We start from the raw sequence: 17,229 nt of genomic DNA, 5'->3' as shown, positions 1-17,229 counted from the left end.
ATTGATCCAATGGCTGATAAAAAAAAAATCTTAAGTTATTATTTTTTTAAAACTTCATAGAGAAGCATTTTTACTTTCTCTCTCTTTGTCAACTCTTGACAAAACCCATTTCCATCTCTCCTTCGCATCCCATTTCTTCTTCTTCTCTTCCCATTTCGTTTTTTTTCCCGACAATTCCCAACAGTGTGCCAAGGTGAGTTCTGAATCTCATCCTTCCTTTTTCTTTTTTCCATTTCCACTTTTGGGATTCTAATGTCAAAGCTTCTTGATAGTTTTGATTTGAGCAATCATAAGGATTTAGTCCAACAGTTTGTCGTGAGTTAGTTCTGATTCTTCTCTATCTTTCTTTTCTTTTCATTTCTATGTTGTGCTTTCCACAATCTCTTGCTTTGGGTCTTTCATCTTGTGTTATGTATATATTATTAAAGTATTTTTAACTTGGGTTAATGTGAGATTGAGTTTTCTGTTGGTTTGGCCATGGTGTTTTGGTTGGTTTAAGTGCGCGTATGCTTGCTTGGGTTACGATCGTGGTGTTTCTTGGCCAGTTGACTTATTGTGTGTGGGAGATGATGGCTAGATTTCACAAGATAGTAAACAAATGGCTTGGTTTTACCTTTTATTTTTGCAACCTTCGACTTTGAGTTTAAAAAATTTGCAGTATTGAAAAATCAAATTTATTATTCAAGAGCATTTGTGCCCTCAATGGTAGAAAAAATGACAAAAGGATTAAAGGACGAATAGGAGAGTGAAATATAAAAAATAAATAAATAAATAAGAAGTTTTGGGTGGCATTAACCATGAAGAAAGGCCTTGTCAATGTCAAGTCTTGGACCTTTTCTTGGCGCAGAGTGCAACATACTGCTTCACGGTAACGCAAAATATACTTTGCAATCCAAAAATCAAGCTATATGTCTTGAGCACATAATATTTACATGATACTTATTCAGTCAGGTGCGGTTATAATATACAATTTTTTTCTCCAATCTGCAACTTCCCGAACTATCTGATTCTTATTGAGTTTTTTTTTTTTAATCCGACTCATAACCCAAATCCAATTGCTAGAAATCTTTATTTTTAACTTGAGTCGTTCGATTTCCAGTCAAGTCAAGTCTTTTTTTTTTCTTTTTTATCACCCACCCCTATTTAAAATAATGGGGTGTCTAAATATCATTTCTGTTTCTGTATGGGTGTAAAATCGGCTAACTTAGCTGAACTTGTCCTTAAGTTGCTAAATAATGAGTTGAGTTGCATTGAAATCATATTTTTTGGGTATGAAATCTCAACCTAACATGTGGCGGATTGAAGGTTAGATTGGGTTGATTAACTAAAAAATGTTAAAAATAAATAAAAATATGATAAAATATGTTTTTTATTCTTACGAAATTTTTAAAGTTCAATTTTAGTACCTCTAGAAATTTTTGTCAATTATTTGTTTCTCTAATTTTGGAAATATTTGTTTTTCTATAGTGCTATCTAAATCATATCTCCCTTGTCTTTAAAGCACTATTCAAACCACTTTGAAGAATCAAAAGTGGTGCATTTAAAATTTAGATGGACGAAAACAAATATTTAAATTTAGAGGGATGAAAAAAAAATTCAAATTTAGAACAAAAAATGAACAATTTTTTTAGAAAAACTAAAATTGAACATTCAAAATTTTAGATAGACCAAAAATATATTTTATCTAAAAATATAATTCTCAAGTTAATCCCAAAATAAATAAAAATATAGAAAATAAAAACATAAACTATTATTTAATACATCAATTACAAAGAAAATATAAATAAATTATGATAGTAGTATTGTAAGACTCTTATTTTTACTAATTTCTAAATAAGTGGTTGAATAATTAAAAAGAATATTTTATTTTATTTTAATGCTAAAATATTAATTAAGAATTTGTGGTTGTATTTTGTGTATTTCTACATAGATTTTTGTAGAAATTTGACCTATCGACTACTGGCACTGTAGAAATATGTTGTGGAATAATTGAAAGTTAACGCTAAACCTTGATAATTTACTTATAATTAATTAAATTAAATTATATTTAGATTCAAGTGATGTCAAAGTGATTTTCTCACCTTATACATCAAAGTGAAGTAATAAGGGTCATTTGACTAAGCTTAAGAATCCTGACAATAGTATAAGTTGGAAGTGACCTTTTAACACTTAATTGAGATTGTTCCATCATCCACAAAGGGATTTCATATCCATTCCAAAACGTGTTTCAAGTCACATATTTTTATTTAGACGAAAAAATAATTAAACTTGAAATTTCCGATAAAACCGGGTGAGATTTCTCTGTATTTCTTGCTAGTACACATAACAACTTTTTATTTTTCATAGATAGGGTGAACCAACAAAATTCTCTCTCTTAAACCTAATCAAGTAGTTCTATTTCAACTAAGCTCATTAAAAAGTAACCAAACTAACTTAACTACATGTACTTGCTAAGTACACATTTACTTTACCTATTTCGTATGTATTGTACTTAAGCTTAGCCTAAGTCAAATCATGCCCTTTTTTCCCTAATTGTTGGCTGAAATATCTCATCGGGAGAGACACTAAAATTCAAATTTTACAACAATTTCTTCATTAAGTCTTGACCTATTTTGTTATTTCCTAAATTATCCTCACCTATGTCTCTTGAACCTGAGTCCATGTTGACACAAAACACACTCATTCTCCCCTTATATTCACATGGATCAAATGCGCGTGCACGTGCACACACACAAAAACAAACAAACACACACACACAAAACAAACAATTTCATCTAATGTCCAAGCTCAAAGTGTAGAGAGAAGAGAAGTAAGAAGGGTTAGTTGAAAAACCCTAGATCTAGTTTTCATTTCCTCTTGAATCTCTCTATTTCCTCATAATTCCTACTTTTTCCTTTTCATTTTACCACCTCAAGATACTCTTTATTATCTTTTCTAAGCTTCCATGTTTCCATTCTATCATGTTTAGTTGAGGTTAAGTGAAGGAGAAGCCAAAAGGAAGCCATTTCCACCATGTGCTTGTTGCTAGTTTGAGTTGGCTAAAGAGAAGCCCATAAGGAAAGACACCTTGTGTGTGTTATGCATGCTTTGTGGTGTTGTTTTGTTGTTGTGTATGGTGTATATTTCGTGATATATGGTTTGTTTGAAGATTATATGATGAAAGATTGTGAAATAGCATGATGTGCTTGAAGATAGCATGAATTTGTTTGTGTTTTTGTTTTTACACCATGACTAGTTTTTGTTATATATTGCGTTTTGGTAATTTTTAAAGCTGATTCCACTTATAAATGAAATATTACTTAAAAACGCTACAATATGGATACCTAAAATACCCAAAAAGGTTTAGAAACAGAGGAGATACACTTCCTAAAAGTTGACCTATGCTTTTTGGAAAATGTTGGCGGACAGTCCAAACCTTTTTGTGAATCTGTAACTATCCATGAACCTTATGATTGTTGAGTTTAAACCATGACGAGTTATAGCATACGTTGGCGAAATCGAGTTTCGTAGGTGCAAAAGTAAACAACACCGTCCAATTGAGTTATCCATCTTGCACCGGATGACACTTTATCCAAGTCCCCTATCTCCTGAGAATTATTATAAAATAGATTTCAAATTAAAGTTTATGCTTAGTCAAATAGACAAATTATTATTTATGCTTAGTCCATCCTTTTTTACCCAACCTATAAGGTTTTAACAGTAACAAGAGAGATTGAAGTAGAGTCACACAATAATCACCATATGTATTTTTATTTTTTATTAATAAAAATAGAAACAAATATGCTAATCATTTCAATAAATATTAAGAAAATTCCTAAAAAATAAAGTAAATATTTGTTTGAGACATTCATGCAAATTTTAATCTATTAACAATTAATTAGATTCTTTAAAACTAGAAAATATGAATCAATCAATAACTTAATTAACTCAAATTAGAATTCTTATGTTAAAATGAAGTGGTCACTTACTAAGTAAAAAAAAAATGAAAATCTTATATTTATAAACAACTAATTAGAATTTTTATAATCTTCTAATGTATGTTCTTGTTTATCCTAGAAAAATTGTAAAAACATATAAATAAATTTTCTAACAAATTTCATAAACATTACAAAATTTTAAAACAATAAAATAAATATTTACTTGATTCAATCGTGTAAAATATATTTTTAGGGGAGTCAATTGTGTAAATATTAATTTAATCACAACTTATAATTGCTTGGTTGGATATAGGTGAAAGAAAAAGCAAATGTATTATTAGTGTTCAAAGAAAAAGAAAAAAAAGGGAAACACATTAGCGAAGCATAACTAAATGATGTCATCTTCTCCAAGCAGACCAAGGCATATACGGTTATGGCAGCACAACGAGTTTTATGAGGACAAAGATATCTAAGTCCGTTGGATTACGGATAACTCAATCCTACGGTGCAGGATGGGCAACCAAAATCAGACAGTGTTGGTTACTTTCACACCTACGAAACTTGGTTTCGCCTATGCACACTAGAACTAGTCTTAAACCATAAAGCAGTAGATTTCTCAAGCTTTAAAAGTAACTATCACATGTTAAAATTTCAGTGAGAACTCTATTTTCTATAATTTTTGAGACTTGAAACTTGCGTACTGGATTCTAACAAAAAAAAATGCTTTCGGACTTGTTTAGTACTAGAATCATAACAAAGGATCTACAACCATTGAATTTTTGCAAGGTTGAAATTTTTAGAAACATGAAAGAATCCTCTTAAACATGCTAAAAAGAGTTTATAAAGAATAAGTACTTTTGTGGGTTAAAACTAAGAGATGAGTAGACTAGTCCTCTTGTAGGGACAGTCGACCTCTCAGTCTTTTTTATTTTATTTAAATTTTTGTAGATTTTTAATTGAGAGATAAGTTAGTATTTTGAAAAATAGACATGATAAGATTTAAAATGATATATGACATGTATGAAAATAAAATGTTTTCGTCAGTCAAATAATTATCTTTTTCAGACCTTGAAAACAGAACAACAATACCCTAGGTTTTTCAAGCTTTTGTAAAGAAATTAATTGAATGATTTCTATAACTTTTGAAAATGAACTTTGGTGATTTGATCAATCAAATTAGTGAGTTTAAATCTGATCTTCAAATATTAATGATGGAAGCTTGTTTGTGGGGCTTCTTTGGAGGATGAATCTTTGAGCTTCAATGATGTCCTTTAATGGTGATTTTCCACCATGGAGATGCAGCGGAAGACAAAGGAGAAGAGGTGAGAGGAGGTGTCATCCACTAGGGAATAAGCCATGGAAGAAGGAGCTTCACCGCCAAGATGAGCCTTGGATAAGAAGCTTGGAAGGATGCTTCAATGGAGGAAAAGAAAGAGGGAGAAAAAGAGAGAGGGGGGAGCACGAAATTGAAGGAATAAAAGAGGGAGAGAAGTGGAACTTTGAAGTATGTCTCACAAGACTCTCATTCATCAAAGTTACAACAAGTGTTACACATGCTTCTATTTATAGACTTGGTAGCTTCCTTGAGAAGCTTTCTTGAGAAAACTTCCTTGAGAAGCTTCTTTGAGAAAACTTCCTTGAGAAGCTAGAGCTTAGCTGCACACACCCCTCTAATAACTAAGCTCACCTCTTTGAGAAGCTTCCTTGAGAAGATTCCTAAAGAAGCTAGAGCTTAGCTACACACCCCCCCTATAATAGCTAAGCTCACCCCTATGTCAAAATACATGAAAATATATAAAAAAAGTCCCTAATACAAAGACTACTCAAAATGCCCTGAAATACAAGGCTAAAACCCTATACTACTAGAATGGCCAAAATACAAGGCCTAAAAGAAGGAAAAATCTATTCTAATATTTACAAAGAAGAGAGGACCCAACCTTTGTCCATGGGCTCAAAAATCTACCCTGGGATTCATGAGAACCCCAAGGCCTTCTTTAGAAGCTCTAGCCCAATCCTCTTGGAGTCTTCTATCCAATACCCTTGCGGGGTAGGATTGCATCAATTAATAAGTACGATTCTATGTTTTTTTTATAATATTAAGATATTATATTTATGAATATAAGTTGAAACCTTTTCCAACTCAAGTAAAAGTTGACTTTCTTTGACTTTTTTTTGGCAATTTTCTTAAGTTAAAACTATAATTCAGTCATTTCGAAAATACTAACTAATGTAATATAATTAAGGTGAATTATTTGTTGATTAAGTGGTCGCTCAATTTTTTGTTGGCAAAGTTGCTCAATGAGAGCTTTGTGTTGATGGGTTGCTCTGGGAGGACATCTACTTATTCTCAAGTTGGGATTGTTCTGGATAGGATCCTGTTGCAGTTGTTGATGGAACATGGATAAATTTTGTACCTTGTTGACCTAATAAGAATTATTTGTGTTGTGGCTCTTGACGTTATTGATGGTGATGTGTTGATGCATATGTGCATGAGTTGGCGTCTTCGGTTGTGTAATTGCAGTATGAGTTGTGCTTTTAGTTGTGTTGGCGAGTACACATGTAAGTTTAGGGTTGCTTAGTGGGACCCCACACTTAGTGTGGGAGACTCCACATCTTAGGTCAGGATTGTTGCAAATCTTGTGTCGCAGAAAGCCATTACCCACGCACTTCTATATTCACAGGACCATTAAATCACTCTATAGATCAGTTTTGCACAAGATCCCCCAAATAGTTTTTGGCATGTGCTAGTGTTGTTGTCTAGTTGGGGTGTTGTTGATTTTATTATGATGAAGGGATTACCCAGCTTGATCACTTGACCATGTGAATCTTCATGGAGTAGTCATTGCACGTGCCAGTGTTGTGTCACATGAGTTGTCTGGCATCGCATGACATTTCATATATGATGTGATGTATACGTTGGATTTATCTCTTATACTTGGTTGATGATAAATGAGCATGAATGATTGATATATCCTTTGCTGTATTATTTATCTACTATGTTAGATGTCATATGATTAGCTACATTCCCACAAAATATGTGTATGTATGCCTTGTTTTTGGTAGCTTATACTTGCATTGTTGCACATGTGATTTTGTTCCTATGATGATCTCAAACGATGCATTCGGGGGAACAGATGGATGAGATTCAAGACCTACCCTTGCTTATTCTTCAATTATACTTGATTTGCACATTCTTTGATGGTCAAATATATCAAGATGTTGCCACAAGAGATGGTCAACAGGCGGGAGGCATACTCGTCACATATGTATCTCAAGAGGATGCATCATCTTCACGTGAAGGACTTCAAATCTATGACTATAGACTTCCCTTTTAAGTCTTTGGTCTAGCATCACTTGGTATGTCGATAGATGGTGGTACAAGGGAACCTACTAATGAAGACATTATAGTAGTGATTCAGATGATACCACGTCTCTTATGTGACTAAAGTTTAATAGTAGAGGGAGATCTCTTTAGAAGTATCTCGATGTTTATGTTTTGGGATTAATGTACGACCAGCATAGGGAGTGCGTGATATTATCCCCTTTCCCATTCTGGATGTATTTACAATAGGTAATGGGTACACTGTTGATGGTTGCACACATTTCACCTAACTTTTCTTTTGAGATATTTCTATGATCTTAGCTTGTATTTATATTCAGTGTATGACTTGTTGAGATTATTTGTCTGTTAACATATGACTTCAATTTACAGTTGTGCCATGAAAAATTAACTCATGTTTTCATAAATAAATCAAATAAGAGTTTCCTTTAAGTTAAAATTTAGTAGAAAACCTTAGTAGCATGGTTGGGTGTTACAAGTATAATAAAACCCTCCAACATGTTAATATTTGAAATTTGTTGTTCTTGTTGAATCCACATCTCTGGTTTTAATTATTACAAACAATTAGTAATGAAAATTGAAAGGATGATGGGTTAATGTGGTAACTAACATTTTGCTTAAGTGTTTTATTGTTAAATGATATAAGAAGTAGGCAGATTCATTCATTTTGAAGTGCTCAAAATGATCCTTAGAAATGTTATCTCAAAACAATTGTCAAAGAGTTGAGAACTCAAAAGATTTCTTAAAGCCGATCTGTATGATGAAGAATGCTTCTCTCGAAGTACTTGTATTTCTTTGCAAAGTACTAAACAACATGGCTTTACATAGAAGACTAATCAAAGGCTACTATTGGATTTCCCCTGCAGTTACTTTTTGGTCCACTTTTTCTTTATACAAATATGTTCAAGGGAAATCCGGTTTGCCGGAAAGCGCACCGGATTGTCAAGTATTTAAAATTAAAACAGATGAATCTGAGTATCGAACTCAAGGAACTAGTCTAAGATAGGGTTAAATTTAGAAATAAGGCATTGCTAAAAGAAACATTGATAATTGATGATTTAGAATAGGATTAAACTAAGTCTAGGCTAAAAACAGTAAAAATGCAAGTAAGTAAAATTGACAACAGTAGGTAGAAATGTTGGGTCTTTCTAATAGACCAGCTGATGCATATAAAGATGTTTCTCTAATCGATCATGCTTTTGTGTTCTATGTTGTAGCCTAAATTACTAAACCTCGATCCCTAGTTAGACTGAATCAATCCAAGCTTTGTCCTCAGATCCCTCTTGTTGGACTAGGCTCAATTTAGACAACCCTCCTAGGTTTAGACTTACTTAAACTAAGCTTCATCCTCAGATCCCTCTTGTTGGACTAGACTTAACTAAATAACTTACGAAAGTTTAGACTAATTTAGGCTAAGCTTTGTCCTCAGATCCCTCTTATTGGACTAAACTTAGACTAAACAACATTATTGTAACAACATATTTAAAACCAAAACTTAATCCGCATATCCCTCTTGTTGGACTAAGTTTCAATTCTGCTTCATTCAAGTTCAAAGGCAACAATACAGTTCCCAATGCTAAAGTTACCTAACTATGCACACAAATGGGTGATCAGACCAAGAGCATATGGAATTTAAGCATAGAAAGAAGCATTGAACACAAGAAACACAATCAATTAGATATTAAAGTAATTACATCATTTGTTCATTAGAAATCCACAACAAGGGTGTTTAGCTAGCCATTACAGAAAAACCCCTAATAATAATAATGAGATTACAAAACCTAGGTATCTCTGCAAAAACTGCTCCTCTTGTTGCCTCCAGAGCTCTTTTCCCAAAATAGGCACTGTGGTGTGCTGTGGAATTCTGTGCCCTGGGTATTATAAAAGTTGTACCCTAATTCTTCACAAGACAAACTTTAAATAGGTTCTGAATTCACGACATTGCGCTTAGTGCCACCGTCGCGCTTAGTGCGAGTAAGTGGATTTGAACTTAGCGCCAGTCGTGCATTGAGCCTGGCTGAAGACAACTGTTGCGCTTAGCGCGTGGCCTTGATATTGATGCCTTGCCAGATTCTTCTGTCGTGCTAAGCGCGCTAAAGCTACGCTTAGCGGTGGATGTGCTCTTAGCCCACTGATGAGCTAAGCTCAACTGTTAATTTTGGCACTTCATGACTTAGCCCCTTTTTCACCTAAAATTGCACAATTTCATCATTAAATTCAATGGACATATTCTAGAGACAACTTTAACAATAAAACAAGATTTATTTACAAAATTACTACAAAATAACCATAAATTGGGGAAACTATACAAGTTTTGGAAAATGTTTTCTATACAAAAGTTAGTCATATAAGATGACTAACAGCTACAAAGAAAGCATCCAACACAAAATAAAGTTGTATCGATGTCTACATCAAAATGATGAAGAACTTGAATTTGAAGACTGAACCTTAGAATGGAGTTTGAAATGGTTCAAAATGCACCACATAAGACATCTCACTTTCCATATGAGACCACAATAAAAAAAGACACATAAAAAAGTGAAGGCCAACTGCATTTAAAGATGTTCATATTGAAAGTTGAAGCTATCCATGGGAAGAACTAATGTGAAACACCAGAATGAGCGACTGAAGACTTTACCCAATCTAAGTCTTGGACAGAACACTAATACACCAACAATTGTACCTTCTCTAAGTATCTATGAAGCAATTTAGTTCAAAATGCCTTGTGTTGTGAAGATGTGTTAAGGTTGATGAAGTTGTGCTACTTGAGAAAGGCATATTAGTTGAACTTCATCAAAAAGATTCTCAGCTAACATCAAAATTGTTATTCTAGTGTTACTTCTTAATGTTCATCATAAAGGTTCTTCAAAATGGGAACCTCAGAATGGTTATGCAAATTGTCATTTCATAACAACTGTTATGTCTATCTACTTGCTCTAAAAGCCTATCAGTTGAGTGGAGTCCAATTCAAGAGTCTTGTTTAAGGCCTTATGAGTCTATCGAAAAGACTTTTCAATCCAAGTTGAAGCATTCCAATGAGAGCAACTTAAGCAAGATCTATGTGTGAGAAATTTGTATCCTCTGCTTCATCCCTCTTTGTTAAGAGTGATAAACTTCTGTAGAAAACTTGTAATCTATAATAGATCTAAGATAAAAGTGAGAGATTGATATTTCTTGAGTGGAAACCCTCTATGAGGTTAAAATATGTATATGTGCTATCCCATTACGGAAACCCTTTTGTTGTTGAAGTCCAATAGTTGTTGACAAGGTTGAAATCTAGTGGTGTTGCTAGTCTAGTTGAAGCTAGGTGTGAAGTCCAATTGGTGAACTGGAAAGTTGTTGGTCTACAGTAGCTAGTTGTGTTAGTGAAATATCATCTTGAAAGGTGAGGACTGGACATAGCTCAAGTTTGGGGTGAACTAGTACGAAAATCATTGTGCACTACTCTCTTCCCTTTGTCTGCATTGATTGTTTATTAATTTGTCAACTAGTTTTTGTTAATCTTTAACTCAAGAAGACCTTTCACAAATACATCTAAAATTGAACTTCTTCATCTAAGTCTTTTTAAACAAACAATTTTTTTTGAAATAAAGCTCTAAACAATGAAAAAAACTTTTTTTTTCTAGAACTTCTTTCATTTTCATTCTAAGCTTATATCATAAACCTTTCTATTTTCTTAAAAGACTTAAATTTTTTTGAAAATACAATTCAACCTCTCTTCTTGTGGTATTTTTGTGACTTTAGTTCCCTCTTCTCTTTACTTTTTCTTTGTAAATTCTTAAGCTGTAAAGCTCTCAAAATACCTTCTAAATCCTTATATAAAAAGATTGAGTGATTAACTTGTATATTCGTTTGTAAGAATATTAAGCTAGTTTGTGTTCCAAAAAACTTCAACAAATTTGATGATTTGTTTTGGAGCAAGAAGTGGCTTGGTAGAGAAAGAATAATTGTGTTGTAAAGCTTAAGTATTAACCATGTTGTAAGAGTTAGAGGTGGCAAGGAAAAATATTTATAACTTTTGTGAAAGTAGTGTAACTTTATGGGTTGTCAAGAACTAGACATAGTCGTGGTGGTAGCGGAGGACTAGTATAAGACTCTTTGTGTCTTATATTTATGTTGCTTCTATTTTAACTAACAAGGGTTTGAATTTGTTTTGGTTTCTGAAATGAGTTTTTAACAAAATCTAGTGTTATCATCTGATTGTATCTGTTTGTGAAAACTTCATTTTCTGGTTATAAGTCTTTATTAAATGATAATTTAAAAAGGCTTACAAATATTTTTTTAAAACACAATTCAACTCCCCTTCTTGTGATATTTGCCTTTATAGTTTGATATCAGAGCTCAGTCTTTAAGGGTTGAGAACCTAACAATGTCTAGAGGAAAAGATCCCAATGGCAGATAACAACAATAGACAATTTATCCCAGAAGAAGCATCCTTTACAAGGCATTTAGGCTTCACAAGAGAATATTGTCTATACTAGAAGGGTAATATGGAAATATAAATCAAATTCACATAGTATAGGCTCTGGCTAATCATCATGAACGAAAACATACCCATTAATAGACCTAAAGCATTATAGATTGATGCCAACCTCACCATCATGAAGTGATGCATAAAATATGTTAGGCTTGCACAAGGGCAAGTGTGTCCTACGCAATAGCAGTAGTGGACTCCAAAGTTCCGACATCGAACCCAAAGGACTAGTTGTATTCCCGATTAGTTAAGTTTATTAAACTAACAATAGAGATGATTGAAAAAAGGATTTAAATATTTTTGTGGTTTTGGTTTTTATAAGAAAACAATTGAATGAATGTAAAGAAAGGTTTTGAGAAAACAATTGATTTAAATATTTTTGTGACCAAGAGTTATGAATCACTAGTACCAATGTTCCCCCAATCCTAGTCCTAATGAAATTCCTTCCCTAGTTAATTATTGATTCCAAAAATCAACTAAAGCCTATGATCAAGGTCAAATGATGTTCTTTGCCTTAAATCAATACCCCAATGATCATGGATTTACCAATTTAAGTCAAAGGATAAAATCAATTATAGGGATGATTAATTAAAGATTAACTAATCTATTGGAGATTACCCAAACAATTTTATCATTCAATTTAATGCAAAACAATCTCTACCTATACCAATTTGATGCAATCCTCCCTAGGAAGGGACCAGTCACCAAAGCCATGAGCAAGAGGCTCCAAAAGGATTGGGCTAGAACTGCTGAAGAAGGCCCTAGGGTTCTCATGAACCTTAGGGTAGATTTCTGAGCCTATGAGCCAAGGTTGGGTCCATTTTTCTTTGTAAATATTAGAATAGGTTTTTCATATTTTAGGTTTGTAGGGTATCCTACAAATTAAGGGGACCCTACCCTACAAGTTAAGGGTACCCTAATAGTATAGGGTGTTAGCCTTGTATTTCAGAGCATTTTGAGTAGTCTTTGTCGTAGGGACTTTTTTTTTTTGTATTTTCATGTATTTTGGCATAGGTGTGAGCTTAGCTATCATACCCTAATTTTGCCTAGGGACTATCATTCATTGATCTTTTGATCCTTGTTAGTCGACTTACAGTGTTGAACACTAGTTACAATGTGAAACAGATGATCATTCAATGTTTTGATCAAGAATGCATGAAATACCAATAAAAAATGGGGCAAAAGGGTCTTTTCCTTGGTTTTCCTGGACCCTAGCTCGCCTAGGCTAGCCTTTGTGATGCAATCCTCCCTAGGAAGGGCCCAGTCACTAGAGCCATGAGCAAGAGGCTCCAAGAGGATTGGGCTAGAGCTGCTGAAGAAGGCCCTAGGGTTCTCATGAACCTCAGGGTAGATTTCTATGCCCATGGGCCAAGGTTGGGTCCAATTATCTTTGTACATATTAGACTAGGATGTCATTATATTTGGTCCTTGTATTTAGGGCTCCATATTATAGGTAGGGTACCCTAGAAATATAAGATTTTTCAGCCTTTGTATTTTAGGGCACCTAGACTAGTTTTTGTATTAGGGGATAGTTTTGTAATTTCACATTCACTAAGTGAATATTTGATGTGTGTGGTTGGAAATAAATTTAATTGAATTGGTAGAAGCCCAATCCAATTAAATTTTGGAGGGGGAGGTGAGCATTTGCTTACTACACCTCATTGCCACATCATATAGTCACACTTTGTGCATGTCCTTCATGTTTTACATGCCTCATGACACCTAAGCACACTTAGTGGAGAATCTTGAAATTGATCTTGGATTAGTGGGCTGAACCATAACTAAAATTCACTAATCATAATTAGTGAAATTTTGGCTCCAAAGTTTGGCTCCACAAATTCAATTTCAAATTCAAGTGAAATGTGAATTGAAATTCAAATTTCCCTCCAATTTTGTGTGACACTTAGGCTATAATTAGAGGTCATGTGTGTGCATTTATTTTAAACTTTGATCATTTGAATATTAAACTTCAGATTTCAGAGCTCATTTAGAGCACAAAATTTCGTGCTCTTCTCTCCCTTCATTCATCTCCTTCTTCCTCCAAGCTCTTATCCATGGCCTCCTATGGTGGTGAACTTCTTCTAGACTCATCTTCTCCTTGAAGTGGCGTCTCCTCTCTCTCTTCCTTTCTCCATTCCGCTGCCATTCATCTCCCAAGAAGCAAAGGAATCCATTGATGAAGAAGATCCTAGGCCTACAAGCTCCAATGGAGCTTACATCATGTGGTATCAAGAGCATCTTCATCTAGGTGATGTTCTTTTGCTTCCTGTATCTTTTTGTTCGGTGAATTCTCTTTAATTCCTTGTTCTTCATCTTATTCTCCATGTATATCCTCAATTTTCTTGTGGTTTGGTGCTATTTAGAGTAGATTAAAAAAAATAAACCGATTAAAGCTTTGATCTACACTTGTTCTTGCATTTCTATGGTTCAAATTTTGTAGATCTACTCTTGAATCATGTTTTTGTGTTTATTTTAGGTTCTATCAATTTTAATTCATAATATTCTTGTGCTGAACCTTTAGATCTAAATTTTCTTCCAAAATATTGATTAGAAAAAAAAACACAAAAATCTAAGTGTAAATCACTTAATCCATGTTGTCTTAGAGTTATGTTTAGTCATAGTAATTGTCACATTATGCTCTAAGTTTGTGTTGAATTTTATTTTGTTTATTGAATTTTGAGTCTAATTCATGCATGTTATTTAGTTCATAACATGTTCTAAATCAATTCCTAGAAGTAGTCTTGTTGTTGAACTCTTTTTTTGTTTTCTAAGATTCCTACATGATGCCTATGATGAAGTTGAGTTGTGGTGCTGAGTTGTGGCTGGATTTGTGAATCAAATAAGTCTTAAGCTCTCTTGAATTGTGTTATTCAAGATAATTCAGCATAAGCAAACACAAATTGTAACTATCCAAGCCTTAACCAACATAAACACTACTCTTGATTTCTAGGTTGAAATCGTTGGTGCTGGCAGCTTGAACATATGAACTTGTATAAATTACTGGGAATTGGTAACTATGTGTTTTGAGCTGAAATTTTAACTGAATTTTCTAGACATCGGGAAAAAAATTATAAAAAAAGAACCAAGCGATTTGGATTAAGGGAAAAAATAAGAAAAATCACACAAGTTGGCAGAAAAATCAGTGTCCAGGAAAAAGAAAGTGAAAGGAAAGTGTGCTTGTTGTTTTGACTCAAAATTTGTTCTATAATTGGTGCCTATTTTATACCAATCCTAGTTCAGAAATTTCAATTGAAAATTACTGTGAATACAAGTGCCAAAAATAGAGGATTCTTGAGTCTTTTTTTTTTTTTTAGTTTTTCTACTCTACTCTAAAGCCATTCTAGGTTTCTCTTTGAGTCTTAGCTTGCTTTTGTGTGTTTTTCATTGCTTTAATTGTTGAATAATCTTTGAAAATTTGTCTTGTTAAAACTCTATTGGTTTAGCTTTCATTTCATTTTTTTTTGTCTTTGGTTATTGCTTGTCTCTTTGTTTCCTTGCTTGTGAGTTGCCATCTAGGGAATTGGAAAGGAGGATTGGTGCCATATCTTGAAGAATTTGAGTCAAGAAGCAAGGGGCCAACCACCTTAAGAGCTATTGGGCTAAGAAGCACTCCAAATTGAGTGAAACACTAACGAGAGAATAGCCACCACAATTGAGGACTTTTTTCTTTGTAATTTTGTAATTGACAATTTGCTTTGCTTTCAAATTTTGTAACAAAAAGGCCTTTCATTGGAAGTAAGTTGGGAGCCTCCGCTATGTCACCCTACTTCCATTTGTGTGTAATAATTTTAGGCAATTTTCCCTTAGGATAGTGAGTGTTTTTTTGGGAACCTTAAATGAGGTCATCCAAACACTCTTAGGATCTGCCTAGTTTGCTTTTCTTGCACTTTAATTTCTTGCTTACTTTCATAGCTTATTTCCTTTACCCTCCATTGTCAAACAACCTAGATAACTTGCCTTTTACCAATTAGTTTTTACCTTATCTTTCTCACCTCTTTTAGTGTTTATTTTGGCTAGTTTCAACCATAGTTTCTTTTACCTTTTTTTCAAACCCCCAACAAGAAAGAACCATAACTTAGGAACCAACATGAGTCTTCATTCTTCATCTAGTGTTAATGGTGAGGGTTCTAATCCTAAGGACCCCTTGTATAAGATATTAGATGAGTTGAGATCCCTTAAGTTATGGAAAGAAAAACAAGAGAGAAAAGAAAAAGGTAAAAAAAGAGTGGAAGAAATAAGTCAAGATGAAAGAGAGAAAATAAGAGAGGAAGAAAGAAGAAAAATAATGAAAGAAATGAAAAGATAAAAACATGTCTCCTATAGTAGTCATGACTCTTGCAAGAGTTTAAGTGAAGAACTTTGCGACTATTATAGAGGGCGCCATAGTTCACATACTAAACATCACTCCCCAAGAAAAGAAAATGATAGAAGGCCTCAAGAGGTTAACATTAGCCTCCTATATTTCCATGGAAAAGATAATGTTGAGGCCTACTTAGATTGGGAAATGAAGGTTGAACAACTCTTTGCTTGCCATCATATTAGCGAAGAGAGAAAAGTTCCATTGGCTACCCTTGGCTTTCAAGGGTATGCCCTCTATTGGTGGACTTCCCTTGTTAGGGAACGAAGGATTCATGGGGACCCTCCAGTAGAGTATTGGAATGATCTTAATAGTGCCCTTAGGAAGAGGCACATTCCCTCCTACTATGAAAGGGAGCTTATGGACAAGCTCCAAAGGCTTAGACAAGAGAGTATGAGTGTTGAAGAATATAGACAACAAATGGAACTACTCTTTTTAAGAGCTGGACTTAGGGAGGAGAAAAAAAAAGCATAGCTAGGTTCCTTAGTGGGGTTAATATGGAAGTGAGGGACAAGGTTGAACTCCTTCTATATAGGGACCTAGATGAGATAGTCCAACATTGTATAAGAGTGGAGCAATAACTTAAAAGAAAGCCTTCTTCAAAATCTTATGGCTTTCACTCTTATCCAAGGAAGGACCAAGCCTATGAAATTTTGGGGGCTGCACCTTCAAAACCCAAGGAAGATAAGGGTAAGACCATAGAGAAATACACCCCTAAGACTAGTTCCCAAGAAAGGACTAGCAACATTAAATGCTTCAAATGTCTAGGGAGAGGTCACATTGCCTCTCAATGCCCCACAAAGAAAACCATGATCATGAGGGGTCAAGACATTTATAGTAGTCAAGAGGAGACTACTTCTTGCCCTTCCTCTAGTGGAAGTGAAGATGAAGTAAAGGGTGAAGAGTCTAGTGATGAAGTCTACCCCCATGAAGAAGGTGACCTCTTAATGGTTAGAAGGCTCCTTGGAGGTCAATCTTGTGATCTATCTCAATCCCAAAGAGAGAACATCTTTCATACAAGATGCAAAATTTTTGATAAAACTTGTTCTCTCATTGTGGATAGTGGGTCTTGTTGCAATTGTTGTAGCACAAGATTAGTTTCCAAGTTGAACCTCACTATCATTCCCGACCCAAAACCTTA

At 34.0% G+C, this 17,229-nt stretch overlaps 1 long non-coding RNA gene across 1 annotated transcript; it reads left to right on the top strand.

Moving 5' to 3' along the window:
• Positions 1 to 84: 84 nt before the first annotated feature.
• Positions 85 to 7,609, top strand: LOC114412406. Its single transcript, XR_003666717.1, has 2 exons — positions 85 to 193; positions 7,052 to 7,609. It is a non-coding gene; the product is annotated as an uncharacterized LOC114412406 (long non-coding RNA).
• The last annotated feature ends 9,620 nt before the right edge of the window (positions 7,610 to 17,229 follow it).

Source organism: Glycine soja, chromosome 5, assembly GCF_004193775.1.
Source record: "Glycine soja cultivar W05 chromosome 5, ASM419377v2, whole genome shotgun sequence".
Classification (NCBI taxonomy): domain Eukaryota; kingdom Viridiplantae; phylum Streptophyta; class Magnoliopsida; order Fabales; family Fabaceae; genus Glycine; species Glycine soja.
Note: the sequence above shows the minus strand (reverse complement) of the source record. Positions and strands in the feature narration are given on the sequence as shown.